Raw genomic sequence first — 18,293 nt, 5'->3', positions numbered from 1 at the left:
TGATGTCGTTCAAGTCTTTTTAAAAGGCTTTAAGAACGATAATTGTTACTTTGACAAGAAAATTAGAAGTATTTAGTCGGCGAGCGAAGCTATTACTCGAAGGAGAAATTTAAATTAATGGAAACTGACAATAATATTAATTAAAGACAGGAAACTACACTGAAAAAATTTCAAAGCATAAAAATCAATAGCCTTGATCGGTATTATTTTTACCCTTTGAAATTGTTGCAATGTGATGCGCATTAGCAGATGACTCCATTAAAAGTTACTGCTGCGGCATCTCCCGCAGTTTACATGGATATGCAACAACTTTAATATGAAGTCAAGAGTTGTGATGTTCCTACACTTGAACCTTTAGGGAAAGGCTGAGGGCTTCAAGTGGAGACTTTTGAGATTTAGTTTTGAAGTTAAAGGAAAAGTTAGCATGGCTGATTTAAAAGGCATGAGAAAGAGTGTTATATACGGTGGGTTGGTGAGTGTTTCATTGAAACTCATTGATAGTGTTTTCTAAAAGAAACGGAATCGACTGAGGTGTTAAGATGTGGAAGGATATTGAAACTTTGGAAAAGGGAGAAGTAGGTATGCGAGAGAAAGAAATAGGAAGTGCATTTCACACGGTTTGAAAGGAGATAGAAGTATGTAATGAAGAACTGGTTAAAGGACTGAGTACAAACCAGCCAGAGTTACTGTGATGGTTTTCTGGTATCTTGAAAATCTACCTCTAACCGAACCTCTGGTACCCGGAATACGCAGCAATGCCCACAAGGGCAAGTACCTAATTCAGTGAACTGCTCGATAACTCCCCGTCTGTTCCACCCCACATGAAGTCACCTAAAATCGTGACTCAGCATGTACTTATAACGTCCCATTCTTCACAGGCGCTTGAAATTCTCCACCGAGGCCATATTTCTCTCACCCCTCCTCTTCTTCTGCCCTCATATCCTCCCCTCTAACTTCGCCCGTGGGTAGGTATGCGCACCCTCCGACAGACACAGTGTCGTTTATTCCAGGGATTCATTTCCCTCCACACACACCCCCCTCCCCACCCACGGCCACCCTTCCCATCCTTTGGGCAATAAAGCGCCGCGTAGGGATTTCTTCGAATGTCCCCACCTCGTGTTCTCTGCCGAGTGTATGATCCCCAAGGTTTCCCCCGCATGTTTATGCGGCGGCTCATTTTTCTCAAGACCTCAACCCCCGACCACACCGTCCCGCCGCTCCCCGGGGTCCCTCCCCGCTCCGCCTACGTCTTCGTCCCCTTCCCCCCACATCGTTTCCATCGGATGAAGAAGGCATTTTTACTATCATCATGCGTCGTTCCATCGCTTCACGGCCACATACACACAAACTCACACCCCCCTCACCTCCCCACACTCCGGTGCTTTTCTTCTTATTCCCTCCTTATTTTATCGGTCATCGTCACCTTATTCCTCGGATTCCGCACCGTTTCCCCGCCCTCGCAACGACCTTCATCCCCTCCACCGAGTTTCTCTTCCACCTTTGCATATCTCTCTCTCTCTCCCTCCTTCCCACCACCCAACCTTTGAATTTCCTCCTCGCGTTTCATCGCTCCGTTCCCCTTTTGAGTTTCGGGAGCATTCAAAGACGTGGGATGCCGTTCAGGGATATTTCCTCCTCGGAGCACGCCGTATCTCCTCCCGTCGCTCCGACATAAGGGGTTTGCTTTGGCTATAAGCTAGACATTGTTTGCTTGAAGCTCGTCTGTAGATTTGCTCACGGAGTTGAAACTATTTCATACCTATAGCTCGTCCTTCTCCTCCCGACGCCGGTGATTAATAGATGCGTCTGTTGATGACATTAGACGTCGCTCCGTGGGAGGTTGTTGATTGACGATGTGACTATGGGCCGTCGGAGGTGTTTTCCTGCGTACCGCCGCCCTTTCACGTGGAGGTGCTTGTTTGCACCCCTTTAGCCTCCTCGCTGGCGCCGTTCGGTGTGCTCCTGTGTGAACCCGCCTCCATAACTGTGGGCGGGAAATAAATTCGCAAATAGATACGTAGGTTGTTTGAGATCATCTGGTACACCCCTTCCTCATGGTAGGAACTCCATTAGAGGGGTGGCAGGCCAGAGGCTCGGGAGCCTTTGATTGGGGCTTAATGAAATTCGGTATTTGCCCTCGCCAACGAGCGGGGGACCGCAGAGTAGGTCGCTAGGGATTGGAATCCCTATGTCGCTCCCATCTTCCCTCCTTCCACTCCCACCCACCCACCCACCCACCCACCCACCCACCCATCCCACCTTGCCCGCAAACCCTTCGCTCTCCTTGCCCTTCGCCCTCGCATCTCTCTCATTGATGTTCCGATGTGGAACACCCCTTCCTCAGTTGAGTGATGCCGTTTACAGAGTTTCAGTATTGTCTGAGGACGCTGGGAGGCGGATATGTACAAAAGATGCAATCGATTTAGAAATTACCGCACCGTTCCCGGTAATTCAACGGTTGAATTTCAGAAACTGATGTGAAATATGTGTGAAATTCCTTTGGGAGAGTACCAAAGGTGATTAGTGTGACTCCATGGCAAAGTATTACTAAATGAGAATATGGGCAGCTATTATATTGAGAACTGAGTACATCACAGTAAAGTGAGTGAGTAAGGAAAATTAGGGTCAATGTTGATGCACTATTTTCAGAATTGTATGAGTCTTTTTCATATTACCGATGATGTTGTCAGAGCAATATAATTTGTAGAAGTGCTTCGATCACTTAATACAGTTGCTAATATTTTAAACTGAACTTGTGTTGAACTTACATTCATTCATAAACTCGTATGGCACTCTGCAAGCCATCGCTAGGTTGTGAGGCAGGGAGTGATTACACACTAGACTGCTTTTGCCTCGTAATACTCCCCCCCCCCCCTTGTGCTTTTGAATAATGTTAATCTAATTCCTTATTGTCCGTGGAAAAAATGACATCTTAAATCTATCTGTTCTACAATTAAACTCTCTAATTTTATTGACGTGATCTCTCCTACCTTAGAACGATAGGTGTAATGATACATTTTGAACATCATAGTTAAAGAGACCTCCTTCCAGTTAATTCAAGAAGTTTAATTTGGAATTTAAACTTCGCTCCCTGAGTGATTCCCATCCTAGCTCCTCTAATATTTTGGATACGCTTCTAAGTTTATCATAACAGAGTTTTACAAATCTAGCGATTCTTAACGCTACACGCGATCTAATTCAGAAATCAAATGAACCTTATGAAGATCCTATATTCTAGAAACAGCATTATTCACGGAACTTATCATCATACTTGCCATTAGTACGAAAACGTTCAACTCGGATACGCTGCATGTAGAAATTAATAAAACGACTGGTGGAAAGCAAACTACAATATTCCAAGCAGGTTACAAATATCTTTATTATAGAGGGCAATGTTCTTAGATTATAATTTACATAAAACCCAGAGATTTAATATAGAATATGGCGATACAAGAGTGTAGCAATTAAGTCCGAAGGCTATTAAAATCTCATCATACTGCGCTTACTTTCCTTACTGTTACTTTTCCGCAAGTGATAATCCTCTCGAGAGCGCGGTTTTGTATCCACACCCTACCGACTCCACTTCCCGTTCTCATTTTTCTCCCATAACTTTATCATTAATTTTTCACTCCCTTCTCCGTGCCTCCCCTCCGATCTGTTCCGGGAAAGAAACACACTTAGCCCCTCGGAGAGAAAAACCCAACACTTCCTTTCGCTCCCGTCATTATTCCGCCGAGAGGTCTCCACCTATTAACTTCGCCGTCTTCCAGTTTAAATATAAATATTCTTAACGACGCAAAAAAAAATTCACGAGCCTCACCTCGTTGAGAGGTGAAGGGGCGTTTTCAGTTTTCTCCTTAAAATTTTTCGCACCGCCTGACATTCTTTCTTATCCGCCAAGGTCGGCCGACTTTGTCGGACTAGAATGGGTTGATCCCCATGGAGGGACATTCTCTCTTCTTTGCATACACACATATATTTTTTTAATCATTGTCCGTTCGCATGGAAATAATATCCCATTCTTTTTGTCTGTGCATGTGTGAGTAAGTGTGTCTCGGTTCGTGACTTGGATTATTTTTTTTATTCTATGAGGATGTGGTTTCTCTCGTTACACTGCGATGTGTGACGGAGTTAAAGAATAACGGGACTTTGCGGCGTTCGCTTGTGGCGTTTACATTATCGTTTTCCCACGAGCTATTTTTCACGCCTTTATCGTTTATCCGTTATATAGATCGTAGCGAGCGTGCGTAGGATATCATGGAACGGACAAAGTCTGCGTATGGAATTGCTTTGATTGAGAAACTATTTCAAATGAAAACTTCACAAACGTCGAACAAGCTAATGAGTAATGTATCTCACCCTGTGAATCTTCAGTTCTGGCTACAGTTTCAACAGCTTGTCATTTTTTAAGTGTTTTGACCTCGAAAATCACAGATATCTCTTGAAGTCTTGGCGCGAAGATTGTATGGGAGGAACTAAGAATTAGTTTACTGTAAGTTTACACCAAGTTTAATTTGAGTCATTTAGTTTAAACTTCCACTTGACTTCGTTTAGTATATTTGCCTCTTCGTTTGATCTTATCGATCGTTTGGGAATGGAAATAGCATAATTACTTTGATATTAATTTGGTCTTATTCTTATATAGTCTCGCTGAGAATTAAGAGAAGAAGGTCAGTGATGTCATTATCTCGACGTCTCTCTCTCTCTTTTTCTATTTTTCCCCTTCAAAATGTATTAAATAATGAAAACAGCACGATATTATTGGATATTTAGAGCCTTTTTGCAACACAGTCGGTGGTAATTGAATAATCGGTGAATATATTATGTTTAACGTTTTTCCATTTGTTTTTAACATAGAAATTTTTCTGCACCATATTGCCATCCAGGGCAAACTACCATCTCTTGAGTGTAGAAAGTTTGGTTGGACTGTAGCTCATGGATGTTTCATTTTATGAAAAGTATGGAATGCCTTCTTTTATCATTTCATATGACTCTGATTTTTATGCCTTAAATTAGACACCAGCTAAATAGCATCATGTGTAGTGACATAATTTGTTACTTTAGTTTGCTAGGCTTTGATTATATTTTATTTTTCCCTCTTCTCCTCCGGTGCAAATGCTTATTAACATTCCTTGAGTAGAAAAAATGGCTATCTTTTCGCACCGCGTGAATTGCTTTCCTATGAGATTCCTCAGGAAAAAAATATCTGCTGACTAATGAAGTTTTCGCACTTGAGGAAAAGTTGGACATGTACTATATTTAGTATTTTTCTTGTGTTAAAAAAATGAAGGAAATAGTACTAATGCCCTTCTTCTCCGTTTTCTATCCCTATTTAGGAGCCCTGAATAACCTGGTGGCACTCTTCTAATGCCTACTGGTGAGTAGTACTCCAATGCAGATTTTATACAGATTTATGGCCTCTTATTTATTTAAGAATTACGTAGCAATTAGCTAATTGTCCCGGTGGCAACGGTCAAGATTGATCAATGATCACTCTTACTACGAACATAAATACACGCACTAGAAAAACAGGTAAGAGACAAAATATTCTTACATACAATGACACTTCCACATCACATGCAAACAAACTTTCACATTAAATACAAAATGCCATCCACATCACACACAAACAATATTATAATAACTACAATGAAGTTTATTACACAGTGGCTGCTTTCCACTTATCCTTAAATCTCCTAAAATTGGATGGAAAGGGCTCAAACAAACCTCCAGGCAGCTGGTTCCAATCAACAATAGTTCTATTTAAAAAAGAGTATTTTTTCCTATTAGTTTTTTTGTGTTCTTATTTTTATTTTGAAACTTTGGTCGTGTTTTCCCTTAAAATTAGTCGTTTTTTCCCTTTTAAAATTAATTTAAAATTAAAATTTTCCCTTCTTCGTCCTTTTTAACAACTCTATACATCGCGCCTAACTTTTTCTTCTATTTTTCAAATTCTCCTATTTCAGTACATCCAACATTTCTGTGGCTCTATCTGTTCTTTTTTTACCTTAAATCAGCCAGCCACAGCAATCAACCCATGTGATTTGCTCGGCGAGGGTCGAGGTCACCGAGGTGTCAAGCCTAATAGCATGTGACAATCACCATTTGGGAAAGTGAGGGGAGGGGAAATAGTTCCTTTCCTTGAGCCTCCTGCGGTTTTCAAGAAACGTGTAGTAAATCCTTCGCTCTGCTTGTGCTATAGTTGGGTTGCCCAAGGCCAGAGGGAATTGAACCCAGGACCTCCGAAAATAAGCTTGACTTCACCCGATAGGCTGCCTCCACGCCGCAGACAACCCAGTTCTCGGTCTTCTCGCGCAGTAACATTCTATTACTATTAGCAACGTACGATATACAGAGTTGAGAAGAGGTAGTTTTGATGTAAATAGATACATTCAGGCAAACGGCACCTCATGTTAGTATTTTTATGAGTAAAATTAGTTCCCTAAAATATTGTTTTCTGTAAGACGACCATGGCCGTGCGTGGCGATGAGCGTGTAACAAACCTTCTCTAAAGACTATGCTTGCGGTAAATCAGTGTTTCGTTCATTTACTTTGAGCAATCACTCGAGCTAAAAAGACGGAGACATCCTCTTTCCCACACCAGGATAGATTATAACCGGCAGATAATTGAGCCAAATTTGCAGTCCTTTTGCTCAGCCGGAGAGTGGCTTCTCACCCCCTTACCCCGTATTTCTCCCCACCTCATATATCATCCCCTTGGCTTCCCAACTCGTTCTTCAGATTTGTGATGCCTTTTTTGGAACTCTTTCGTGGTGTCAGGGCTCGGATATCATTAGCTGTTATACCGTCTGGTGGGATATTTTAATTCTCACGAAGCGATAGCCTCGTAAATGGAAATTAGGAGAGGAAGACCTGACTGGTTCGGTCTATCGATTTTAAAAACTTGCGTAGGTAATGAATTTCTCATGAATATTCATTGTTTTCCTTCTCACGCCATTGAAATTTAAGCAGTCTGGGGTATGATATCGCAGCAACGTGAAGTTGAGCTTATGACCGAGGAGTTACTCGGAGTGACGTCGAAGACCGATTTGAAAATGAGTTTAAAATGTTTCCTAACGGCATGATTCGCCGTAGATTCCGTCACCTGCCATGACTAATTAAACCTTTACTCATTTCAATGTCTCTTGATGATTTGTAGAATACGATTCAGGTATGTAATTTTATGCCACTTGATTCAACTCAATTATCTCAGGGTAATGAATCTTTCCCTTTCGTCTGCTTTGACTCCTTTCCAAAGCTGGTTATTCGATGCAACAATTGGTTATTCGAGTTCAGATGAGGCAGATTTTGTGAGACAAACCGTTGTCATTTTTCCTGGCTAGAAGTAAGCTTGAATGTTGTTTTCAGCATAGTATTATGCGTTTTGCGATGAATATTTAATCACACTTAAAGAGTCGCATGCTGAAGGAGGAGGGTCGATGAATTACCTAAGGAATTATTTATAATATCGCTTTTTAAATCCTATCAAGTATTCATTGAATTTCTATCATCTTTTTAACTTTGGTTTGGTGCGTGGAGAATGAAAATTTAAGAATAAATTCAAGCTTTTAGTTTTACGCTATTCACGAGACGAGATTGATTAGTGACTGAGCTTAATTTGTGACTGTTATGAATGGAATAACGAATAGTTTATACTGTGCTAAATTTCTTATGATCGGAAGTAGCTTGCTGTGATTGATACTTATTTTTATTAAATGCTGCGTATTTTTTTCAGACATATTTTGAAAGACTCAACTGAATAAAAACTCTAACCTTAGAATAACAAAAAATATGTCATGTTGTTTCGCTTCGTAATGAGAGTATTTGAAAATAACATGAGGCCAGTCACTCTCACTAGCTTTCGTTTACGACAGTTAACATCTTTATTTATCATGATAAGTATACCATTTTGATGATATTTACTATTAACATTAATATTCAGATTTAATGTTTTAGTTTGTTGCTTAATTAGTAATGGATAAATAAATAATGAACGTATTTTTACAAGGAAAGCAACGATAGATGTGTCATTCCAGTGCTTTAACGTCCCGAATTCTCATTAATGCCGATGAAGAGTTAAAATTTAATTATTTACGAACCAAGTTCACAATTATTGAAAGTCGATTAACATGGTGTTTAATTTGCATTCAGAGTAATAAATGTGGCCTAATATATTCAAGCAGGGAAAATGATGAGATAGGAACATTTATTTTTTATTCCTCGATTAAAGAAAGTGTTCATAGATTTAAAATTAATATTTAATCCCCGTGTATCATAATAATCATATTTATCATGTACTTGTTGTAGTTTAAGCATTGGGATAATATGTATTTGTTTCTTAGGCATCTTCTGGAATCTTCAATGCATAAATTAATAATAACAATGGAGGAAAATTTGCTTCCAACCAATTAACTATACCTATAAATTAATAATAACAATGGAGGAAAATTTGCTTCCAACCAATTAACTATACCGTCCATTTTCGCATGCATTTGCAAACACTTGATGGAGAACGCGTTTATATTCGTTGATGTGCCGGTGGGAGCCTGTGCGTTCAAAGCAAGATGACAAGAGGTACTTTGAAGCAAGGAAACATGCCTTTCGGAACTATGGCTTTGTCACTGTCTGCCTACTGTGGTAGCTTGGTATCAGCCATCTCTGCTCTCTCCTCTCAATGCAGTCACTTATTTGCCTAAAGGCATCGCTGCTTCTTTGATTTACCCATCTTAAGTTCTCTAATAGGGAGGATAAGTACGACGACTCGACAGGAACCGGTTTTCTATTTGCGCTCTGTTAATTACCTAGCTTACCGTTTACAGAGAATTCGAGGGACCGGGTCTTACATTCAAGGGAATGCTTTCATGTACCGAATTCCCTCGTTAATTACCCGTGAAGGATGAGCTTCTCCTCTTATTTTCGTCTCGCGTTACGTTAACTACACCATCGGTAGAAAAATAGGAAGGGGTTTTATTTCAGTTTATTTCTCTCCCTCTCTTCTTAGAGAATGATCTTTCCGACATTATTTCGGAGAGAGAGGTGCAAAAGCAAGCTGTCAACAGGCAAGGCTTCCTTTTTTACTTTTTAAACTCGATTCTCTTTAAAAATGTACGTTTTGTAACGATTTTTCGAAAAAGTTTTTATCTTAGCCGGCGTCAAAACTCTCATAATTTTTTCTCCCCTTTCTTCCAAAGAGAAAGAGAGAGAGTCTTGAGAAACAAAAACATTCCCTCCTGGCTATACTTCTCCACTCCCCTTCATTACTTTCCTTTTGCTTCTTCGGAGTCCCCGGAAAGAGTTTTCGCCAGTTACTTTTTAATTGAAGCTATTGAAAAAAAATGCAGCCCTGAGTTGGGAAAGGAGATACAGAAATGATTTTTATGTCCTTAATTGCCTTCTTTTCAAACAAGATGATGCGAATGAATATACGATGTATATATATATATATATATATATATATATATATATATATATATACATATGTTTGTGTATGTATACATTTGTATATAGCTAGAGCTATGTGTGTTTGTAGATATCAGGAAAAGGGATAGGAACTCATATGAAGGACGAACATAGGAAAATAGTGGGGAAGGTGGAATTGAGCAGATCACAGGTATAAAAGAGTTCTAAATTTTATCATAAACCATCAAACTGAAATCAGACGATATTGAGAGCAATTTGTACATATTTCCGAGTGGTGAGAATATGTATATGTGTGTATATATATATACACATATACATATTCTCACCACTCGGAAATATGTACATATATATATATATATATATATATATATATACATATATATAGTATAGAGTTCTGTCCCTCTCTTCCTTGATAAAGGTGGCAACGACCACCGAAAATTTGAAAAATAGTGAGTCTCTTTTTTTGTGTGTTTCTGTGTTTTTGTCTGTGTCCACTAGTGCTAAGTGTTATACATTATTATTCACGTCCGTGAGACTTTCAAAAAGTTTTATATATACATATATATATATATATATATATATATATATATATATATATATATATATATACACTCTCGCCACTCAGAAATATGGACAAAGTACCCTTAATTTAATCTTATTTCAGAATATTGGTCTTTTGGGAATTAGATGAAGTCATTGGAACAATGTGTTCCTTAGAATAACATAATTAATTAAAGAGTTAAATTTAATCTTTAATGAATAAAATTTAATAAAGTAACTAAGTTCACGCTGGCTGTGCGTATATTTCATCGTGCTGATTTATTTAACGTTTAGATAGTATTTTCTGTTTCCGATGAAGCACTTCTAGAGTTTTCACTTGAGACCTAAGGTTATAATGTTAGAGACGGTGCGAGTAATATCTTGGATATTGACGGACAATATGAAACACCGTGAGTTGATACCTGTAGTTTTAAGAGCTGCCTGACTTTCGACTTCGTTCTCTCGATTACGTACCTGATTAATATGGCGGTCATTTTCTTACCACTCCATCTAGTTGCCGAAAAAAATATACATTTTTAATCGAAAACCCAGCGTGCTCCTCCTCTTATTCCTCTCCTACATGCCCCTTTTCCTCTCCTTTAATCCCTGATTAAATGCCGGCGGTGGACACTCTACGATGCCTAACGTACGGCAGACGATGAAAGAGACAAACAGTGGACTCGGCCTATGCGTGGTATTGATTCTGAGCGCCGTGTGAAGAGGAGGGATGTCCTTTTTTGAATCATGGCCAGGGATGGGGCCGAGAGAGGTAAGGGGAGTGGCGGAGTAGTATTGTAATTCCGGCCGGCGAGGCATGGGACAGACGCGGCTGGAAGGACTAGCGATCGGGAGGAGTACGGGTGACGTCTCCATGAAAAGTGGGAAAGGTGGGACGAGAGGGTGCGTGTCCTATGAGTCCTACGGGAAGTGGGGGAGAAAGGTGGAGTGGCTGCTCCTGGGGAGAGGGGTGTGTTAGGGTGAGGGCGAGCGGGAGATACTTGCGCGGCAGCCGACTCATAAATATGCAACACGGGGTGGAAGTGCTTTGAGATCTTGGGGAGGCGGGCGGAAGGAGGTAGTCGGGGTGTGAAACTTCGTAAGGGTGCATTTTAAACGAAAATATTGGGACCCCAAAAACGCCTTCCCTCACCGTCACGAGTGGCTCCCCATCCAGCCAAAGTTATTCCGTTGTGGCGCTTTATTTCGGGGTCCGCATGCATCGAGATGTGTGTAGTTTTGAGCAAGCGTACGTAGTGGAAGTAATTCACGCATGGGTTACTTCAGAAGTCGATGATTTTCTCCATCCATTGTCAATGAACGTGTAGTCCTTGACTCGCCGGAGCGTAGTTCTTTCATTGATGGAATCGCTCTCGATTTAGGTATACATACAAGTACATGAGAGTGAAACTTGTGACCTTTTTACGTTGATGTAATGATTTTGGACACGAGCATAAACATTGGGCAGCACTGATTAAATTCATGTATTATCTTCCAATTTTAAAGAGCCATTTAGGTGTTATGCCGCATCGGGAAGTGAGTCGCCATTTATATTTGACATTTACTTTTTCAACTAATCTTTGAATAGTATTATTTAAATAAATCGGTATCAGAACTTTACAAGAATTCTTTCAAGTGCTGAAGACTTTATTTCCGTTGTTTACCGAAGTGTCTTATCGTGATTTTTTTTTATTTTGCTAGCCTGTCGGCTTTGGTCTGTCTTATCGTATCCCGTTGACACATATCTGCAGTCGTGCAAAATAGGTTTTCGATCCGAGTTACTAAAGCAAAGGTGCATCAGGAAGTGGCATAATAACCACATATTTTACGAGATTGCTATACATTATCATATCACATAGTGCATTTTGTTACGACGTATTTATTACTTATTTATGTTTTTTTCTATTCAAAGTACTACATTAGGGAATTATATCCTTCTAAAACAATCATCAAGTCATCAAATAAAGGAAAAAACAATGCCAGTGCTCTATATGTAGTAGTATTATTTCAAAAGTGTTCAGTTTTGGCCAACACCTCTTCTTGATATTGCTTGCTTGAAATTCCTTTGACTTTCCTTACTATTTGCATACTTACATTTTTTTCATTTATTGCTCACTTTAATTATCACCATTCCTAAGCATTGTTCTTGGGAAAGTAGCCCTCCCATTCTCACAGTCAGTTCTCCGTGGGCTTCGCAGTCGCCGTAGATTTTATCGCTCATTACTGCGAGGCAAAATGCCGAACCGATCCACTCGATATAGTATGTCATACGGTGCCTCCTCCATGGGAAACTGGGAAATACGATAAAGGAGTTTGATGGCGTCGTTCATGATATGCGTTCGCATTCGCTTTAAGACCGGGTAATTAAGGGGAAAATCAAAGTGTTTATCCGAGAGAGCTGTTAATATTTTGAGCGCAGACCGTCTGTTAATATTCTGCAGGGGGTTGTCATGTTTGAGTTATTACGATCGTTGGGAGTCCGCGACATGTTCTCCACATGAAGTAACCTTATGTACCATGCTTCCTATTCCGTTGGAGGGTTAAACTAGAACCTTTATAAATGTAATGAAATCCTATATCCATTTCCAACTCAGCGTTTTTGACTGTCGTCATCCTCCGAGGGTACTTGTTCAAAAGGAGATCAGGACCCTGTAACATATTTTCATGTTCAAGCATTTTATTTTGTCATCAAAGCTTCTTCAATCGGATTTAAATCGTCTTTGTTTTGTGTTAAATATTAACTTCAATTATCAGCTATTGGAATGATGTTAAAATGTTTCTTTACTATCAGATCTCCCCTGGAAAGTTTGTTCCCATTGCGCTACATTAATGAGTTAATAGGAGAAATCAGCGTGAAAAAGTATACTTCACTCTAGGACTTCACTGCAGGAAGAGCGGATCGGGACCGTGTGGTGGCTAATGTACTGGCTTCTCACACGGAGGGCCTTGTACGAATCCCGGATGTGGACGGATTTTGCAGTGGTATCATCATCCCTACCTGGGGTGTTTTGTGGAGAGCACTTTGCGTGAGGACTCCGTCCGTCCGATGGAACGTCAAACTGTGGACTCAATGGTGCCTATCGTTAAGAGGCTTATGCCGACACCCACCCCTCCTCCTTTGCTTGAACTCCCTACCCAATACAATACGTACCCACCTAATCCTACCCAGTGACGAAAATGACCATGGGTGTTAGGCCTCCCCTACTATTTACCACTATCACCTGAGTAAACGGTAGTTTGTTCCAGAAGAAGAGCGTTTACATTATCACAATTTTTCTTGGTGAAACGGGACCAGGGAGAGAACCGGAGTATACGTAGTCTGCCCAATAAATACACGAACTGGTGCAATCTGTCGGCCATGATGCGGACTATAGCCCCGCCCACTAGCGATGCTAGTTGCCTGAGACCCAATGAGCCGTCTGTGCTTGGCGGATCGTCGAGCTGTGCGTATGGTGCCAGTTATGTTAGTTTCTGTTGGCCTTGTTTTACTTGTTGTCCAAAGTGGAAATTGACGAAATAACGAAGAAATGAATCAAAATCGAGGTATTGGTGAATTGAGGTAAAAGTTATCAAGAAATTACTGAAATGTTGACAGCTGTTTACGGTGATATTGGTCTGAAGAAAACATCCGTGTTCAAGTGGATTAAGCGTTTAAAAGATGGCCGACAAGACGCCACGGATGATTCAGGGCCGGGACGACCTTCAGCCATCTGTGTTGACGACAGCATTGATCGTGTGCGGTGCCTTGTTCTTACCGATCACCATCCTTGATCATCCACCCTATTCGCCAGATCTCGCCCCCTGCGACTTTTTCCTACTCCCAAAATGCAAAAAATGTGATGAGAGGACATCACTGGAGAGATGTAGATACAATAAAACAAGAATTGACGAGATAACTAAAAAAAGCCTAACTGCTGAGGACTTCCCAGGGTGCTTTAAACAGTGGAAAAGAAGATGGAATAAGTTCATAGTAACGAATTGAGAGTTACTTTGAAGGGGACAAAATCGATGCAGACCAAATTTTGCCAAAGAAAGTTTTTATGGCCTCAGTTGGCGTATTTATTGGGCAGTACTTGTAAACGGAAAGTTGAGGCCACCACTGTCCTATACGACATGTGGCAACTCATTTATCGCCACGCATTATACATAATCAGAGAGTGTTCTTCGGCTCAAGTATTTTCTCTGCGGCCCACGACTTCCCACTGGAGTCTTTCTCCTACCTCGATTCAAGTATTCCTTCCGTATTTTAATTTGATTCTGTTTCCTGTTCTCCTTTGTTTCCTTCTTTACGCCCGCACCTGCCTGCTTATTTCATTTATGTTTCCGTTCGTGCGATATTTTTATTTTACGGCGTGTTAACATTTTTTATTTTCTCTCTTCAAATGAGAAGGGAAACTTTATTGTTCCCTCGGTTTGGGAAAAACTTGGGGCTTCTGAACAATTACACGAATTTTCAAACTTTTTAAAATGTCGTTCTATTCCTCTGGAAAGCTTTGTTTTAGTTTTTTTATAGGGACATCAATGAATACTTAATGCGCATGAAATGACTCCGCTCCTCGTGAAGGTATTATGTCCGTGTTTCCCATTTTGGAAAAGGTGCGTACTTTACGGGAGCTCTTCTTTTACGGTTCTTGCATATCGATTCTTCGTTACACGAACAATGCAGTCAGGAGTTGGTGGGGGAATCTGTTTCCATGTAATAGATGTAGCTCCTTATGACGACGCCCTTCGAACATATTCCGGGGCCACTGGAATTGCTGGAATTTCCTGGACTTACGAGTAAATCCATCTAATGAAAACTGGTTAACCTATTTGCTGCCGGAAAATTACTTTGATAAAAAAATGCGTACTATACCATAATAATGGGTATACACTACACATACCATTAATAATACGCTGAATAGGCATTCTCCCTCTCTTCAAATGAGAAGGGAAACCATTTTTGTTCCTCAGTTGCAAAACATGTTCACAAATGTGAATTAAAGGTTAGTGCCAATCGTGGCAATGGCATATTAAACTTAGAAACACAGTATTAAGAGACCCTAACTGGATCTCTTTATTCTACATGCTAAGGGCAATGCATGGCAGGGGGTGATTACATACCAAACATGCTACAAATTGAACACACACACACACACACACACACATATATATATATATATATATATATATATATATATATATATATATATATATATATATATATATATATATATATATATTATAACACTTAGCACTAGTGGACACAGACAAAAACACACAAAAAAGAGACCTCACTATTTTTCGAATTTTCGGTGGTCGTGACCACCTTTATCAAGGAAGAGAGGGACAGAACTCTGACAAGAGTTCTGTCCCTATATATACATATATATATATATATATATATATATATATATATATATATATATATATATATATATATATATATATATATATATATATATATATATATATATATATATATATATATATATATATATATATATATATATATATATATATATATATATATATATATATATATATATATATACATACATACATACGAGGGTCATCCGGAAAGTAGTACCCGTTCGTGCCGCATGAAGTGCTGACGACGCGAGTAGCCGCTGGACGAGGTCAGATAGCTTCAGTGGCTTGTCTGCCTTCATACGAGGGTCATCCGGAAAGTAGTACCCGTTCGTGCCGCATGAAGTGCTGACGACGCGAGTAGCCGCTGGACGAGGTCAGATAGCTTCAGTGGCTTGTCTGCCTTCTCTGAGCCAAGTACCGTGACGCTAGCATTGCCTGTGTTGTTTCTGTGATTGTTTACAATGTTTAAAAAAATTGAGAACGCCGCCAGTTGTGAAGTGAGGGCAGTGATTAAATTCCTCAATGCAAGAAACGTTCGCCCATGTGATATTCATCGCCAATTAAAGGAGGTGTATGGAGACAATGTAATGGACGAGTCGTCTGTTCGGCGGTGGTGTCGCAACTTCAACATGGGGAGGGGGAACACACACGACGATGAGCGTTCGGGGATACCGTCTGTCATTACAGACCAACTGGTGAGCTCAGTTGACGAATTCGTGAGGAACGATCGGCGCGTCACAATTGATGACATCTGTGAGCATTTTCCCAATGTTTCTCGAACAATTGTTCATGAAATTGTTAAACACCATCTGAAGAACTTAAAGAAGGAGTGACCCTGTATCTCAATGAGCTGGCGGCGAAGGACTATGCAGCAGAAATACAGAAACTTGTCACACGTTATGACAAATGCCTTAATTTGCTTGGAGATTATGTTGAGAAGTAGTTTAAAGTATCCTCTTTCAAATAAAATTTTTTATGTTTGTTAATATTTACTTTTGTGTCTTTATTTCACGAACGGGTACTACTTTCCGGATGACCCTCGTGTGTGTATATATATATATATATATATATATATATATATATATATATATATATATATATATATATATATATATATATATACTAGCTGAATGCCCGGCTTTGCACGGGTTAGGGAGAAACAATAATATAAATATACTACATAAATGAAAACAACAAATTATAAAGTACAATAATACACTACTTCATACAAATTTAAGAATCTTTTTTATTTAACACCTGTTTATAAACTACATTTTTTGTTTCATATCCAGGAGAAAGAATATATACATTTTTAGGCGAACCTACTATGGAGCAAGCAACATAAAGTTGCCCGTGGCTAATACATGGCGATCTTAGATCAACACCACAAAACTTTAAATACTGTCCCTTTGATTTATTAATGGTAATTGAAAAAGCTAGCCGGACTGGAAACTGTAATCGTTTAAAGTTGCAGGGAAGATCAGTTGGGATTAGAGGTATCCGTGGAATAAAAATTATTTCACCTTTTCCTTTTCCAGTTAAAATGACTGCCTGGATTATATTTTTCATTAATTTTGTCACACACAATCGTGTCCCATTGCAGAGTTTTGGTGGATCTAAATTTCGCAATAAAATGATTGGAGATCCTACTTTAAGTATTAGGCAATGTTGTGGCAATCCAGCTGGATCAAGTGAATTTAGGAATTCCGTTGGATAATTGACGGATTCGTCAGCATCCACTATGGTATCAACCGATTTATATTCAATCACGTCTCCTGGCAGCATGGCTAGTATCTCCTTGTTAATTTCATTAACATAATCGTTCTTAGGAGCAAGAATGGCTCTTTCTCGCAACCATTCTAAATTTTTATAATTTTGATTAACGTTAGGATAGACTGCTCGTATCATATCGCGGACAGTTTTCACCGATACACATAAATCTGATGACAATTTTATCATACCAGATGCTTCAATAACTAATCTATCTTCTCCAATCTCCAAAAGTTTATTTGCAAAATTTTGAGCATTCCCATCTCTTAAGAGGATTCGCATGTTTTGCTTAAGGCTAATTTCTTGGACATGATTCCATAGAACAGAATGTTTTAAACAGGCATAAATTTCATCGGCTCGAGTCGATTTTGGAATGACAGGCAGAGTTTGAGGGAAGTCTCCACACAGGAGTACCAGAGCTCCTCCCATTAAACTGCAGTTTCCGCTAAGATCTTGAAGTGTTGCGTTGAAGGCCTCAAGAGATTTTTTATGAGCCATCGTACACTCATCCCATACTATCAATTTACATTCTATAAGAACTTGTGCCTGGCCGCTTGTTTTATTTATATGGCCTGTGGGATTTTCTTGTCGGGAAATATTAAGGGGCAACTTAAGGGCAGAGTGGGCTGTTCTTCCTCCTTCCATTAATGTCGCTGCAATACCTGAAGATGCAACGGCTAGAGCAATTTCTCCATGAACCCTGATTTCAGCGAGAACTAAATTAATCAAAAATGTTTTTCCCGTGCCACCAGCAGTATCAAGAAAAATGATACCTCCTTCTTGTTTATCTACTTAATCCATTATTGTTTCGTACACGAATTTCTGATCTTCATTAAAAAGTGGTTTTTTATCCGCGATGTATGCTTCTAAGTCTAAGACATTGTAGCTAGTTTCACGTATATAATCTGGATAAAATACACCCTGTTGATCTTGTACAGGTGCAAAAAGACCGAGTTCCACTAAAGTCTTGTTAACCATGGTGATACACTTTTCCTCCAAAATAATAAAAGTTTTATTAAAAATGTCGGAGTTAAACGTAATATCCAATGTAGGATTTTCACTTCGAACTTTAGCCAGTATATCCTCACTCATTGATTCTTTATATTTTTCCCATATTGTTTTTGGGTTAGATGGATTACAGGAGGTTATTATGATGGCAAACAAAATTCGGATTTGTCCTGGAAGAGAAATCAAACTGGCCTCTCGCAGTGAGT

The 18,293-nt window shown here is 39.5% G+C and overlaps 1 long non-coding RNA gene across 1 annotated transcript in view; it reads left to right on the top strand.

Annotated features, from left to right (window-relative positions):
• LOC139694352 (uncharacterized) overlaps positions 1 to 18,293 on the top strand; it is a 532,868-nt gene that overhangs the window by 214,270 nt on the left and 300,305 nt on the right. The window contains exon 3 of the long non-coding RNA XR_011702121.1: positions 5,337 to 5,377. This is a non-coding gene — a long non-coding RNA (uncharacterized lncRNA). The remainder of the gene's footprint in view (positions 1 to 5,336; positions 5,378 to 18,293) is intronic.

The sequence above is a fragment of the Hetaerina americana genome, unplaced genomic scaffold (assembly GCF_022747635.1).
Source record: "Hetaerina americana unplaced genomic scaffold, ioHetAmer1.1.p SCAF_5, whole genome shotgun sequence".
Taxonomy (NCBI): Eukaryota; Metazoa; Arthropoda; class Insecta; order Odonata; family Calopterygidae; genus Hetaerina; species Hetaerina americana.
The sequence above is the reverse complement of the archived record's forward strand: the minus strand, read 5'-3'. Positions and strand labels throughout refer to the sequence as shown.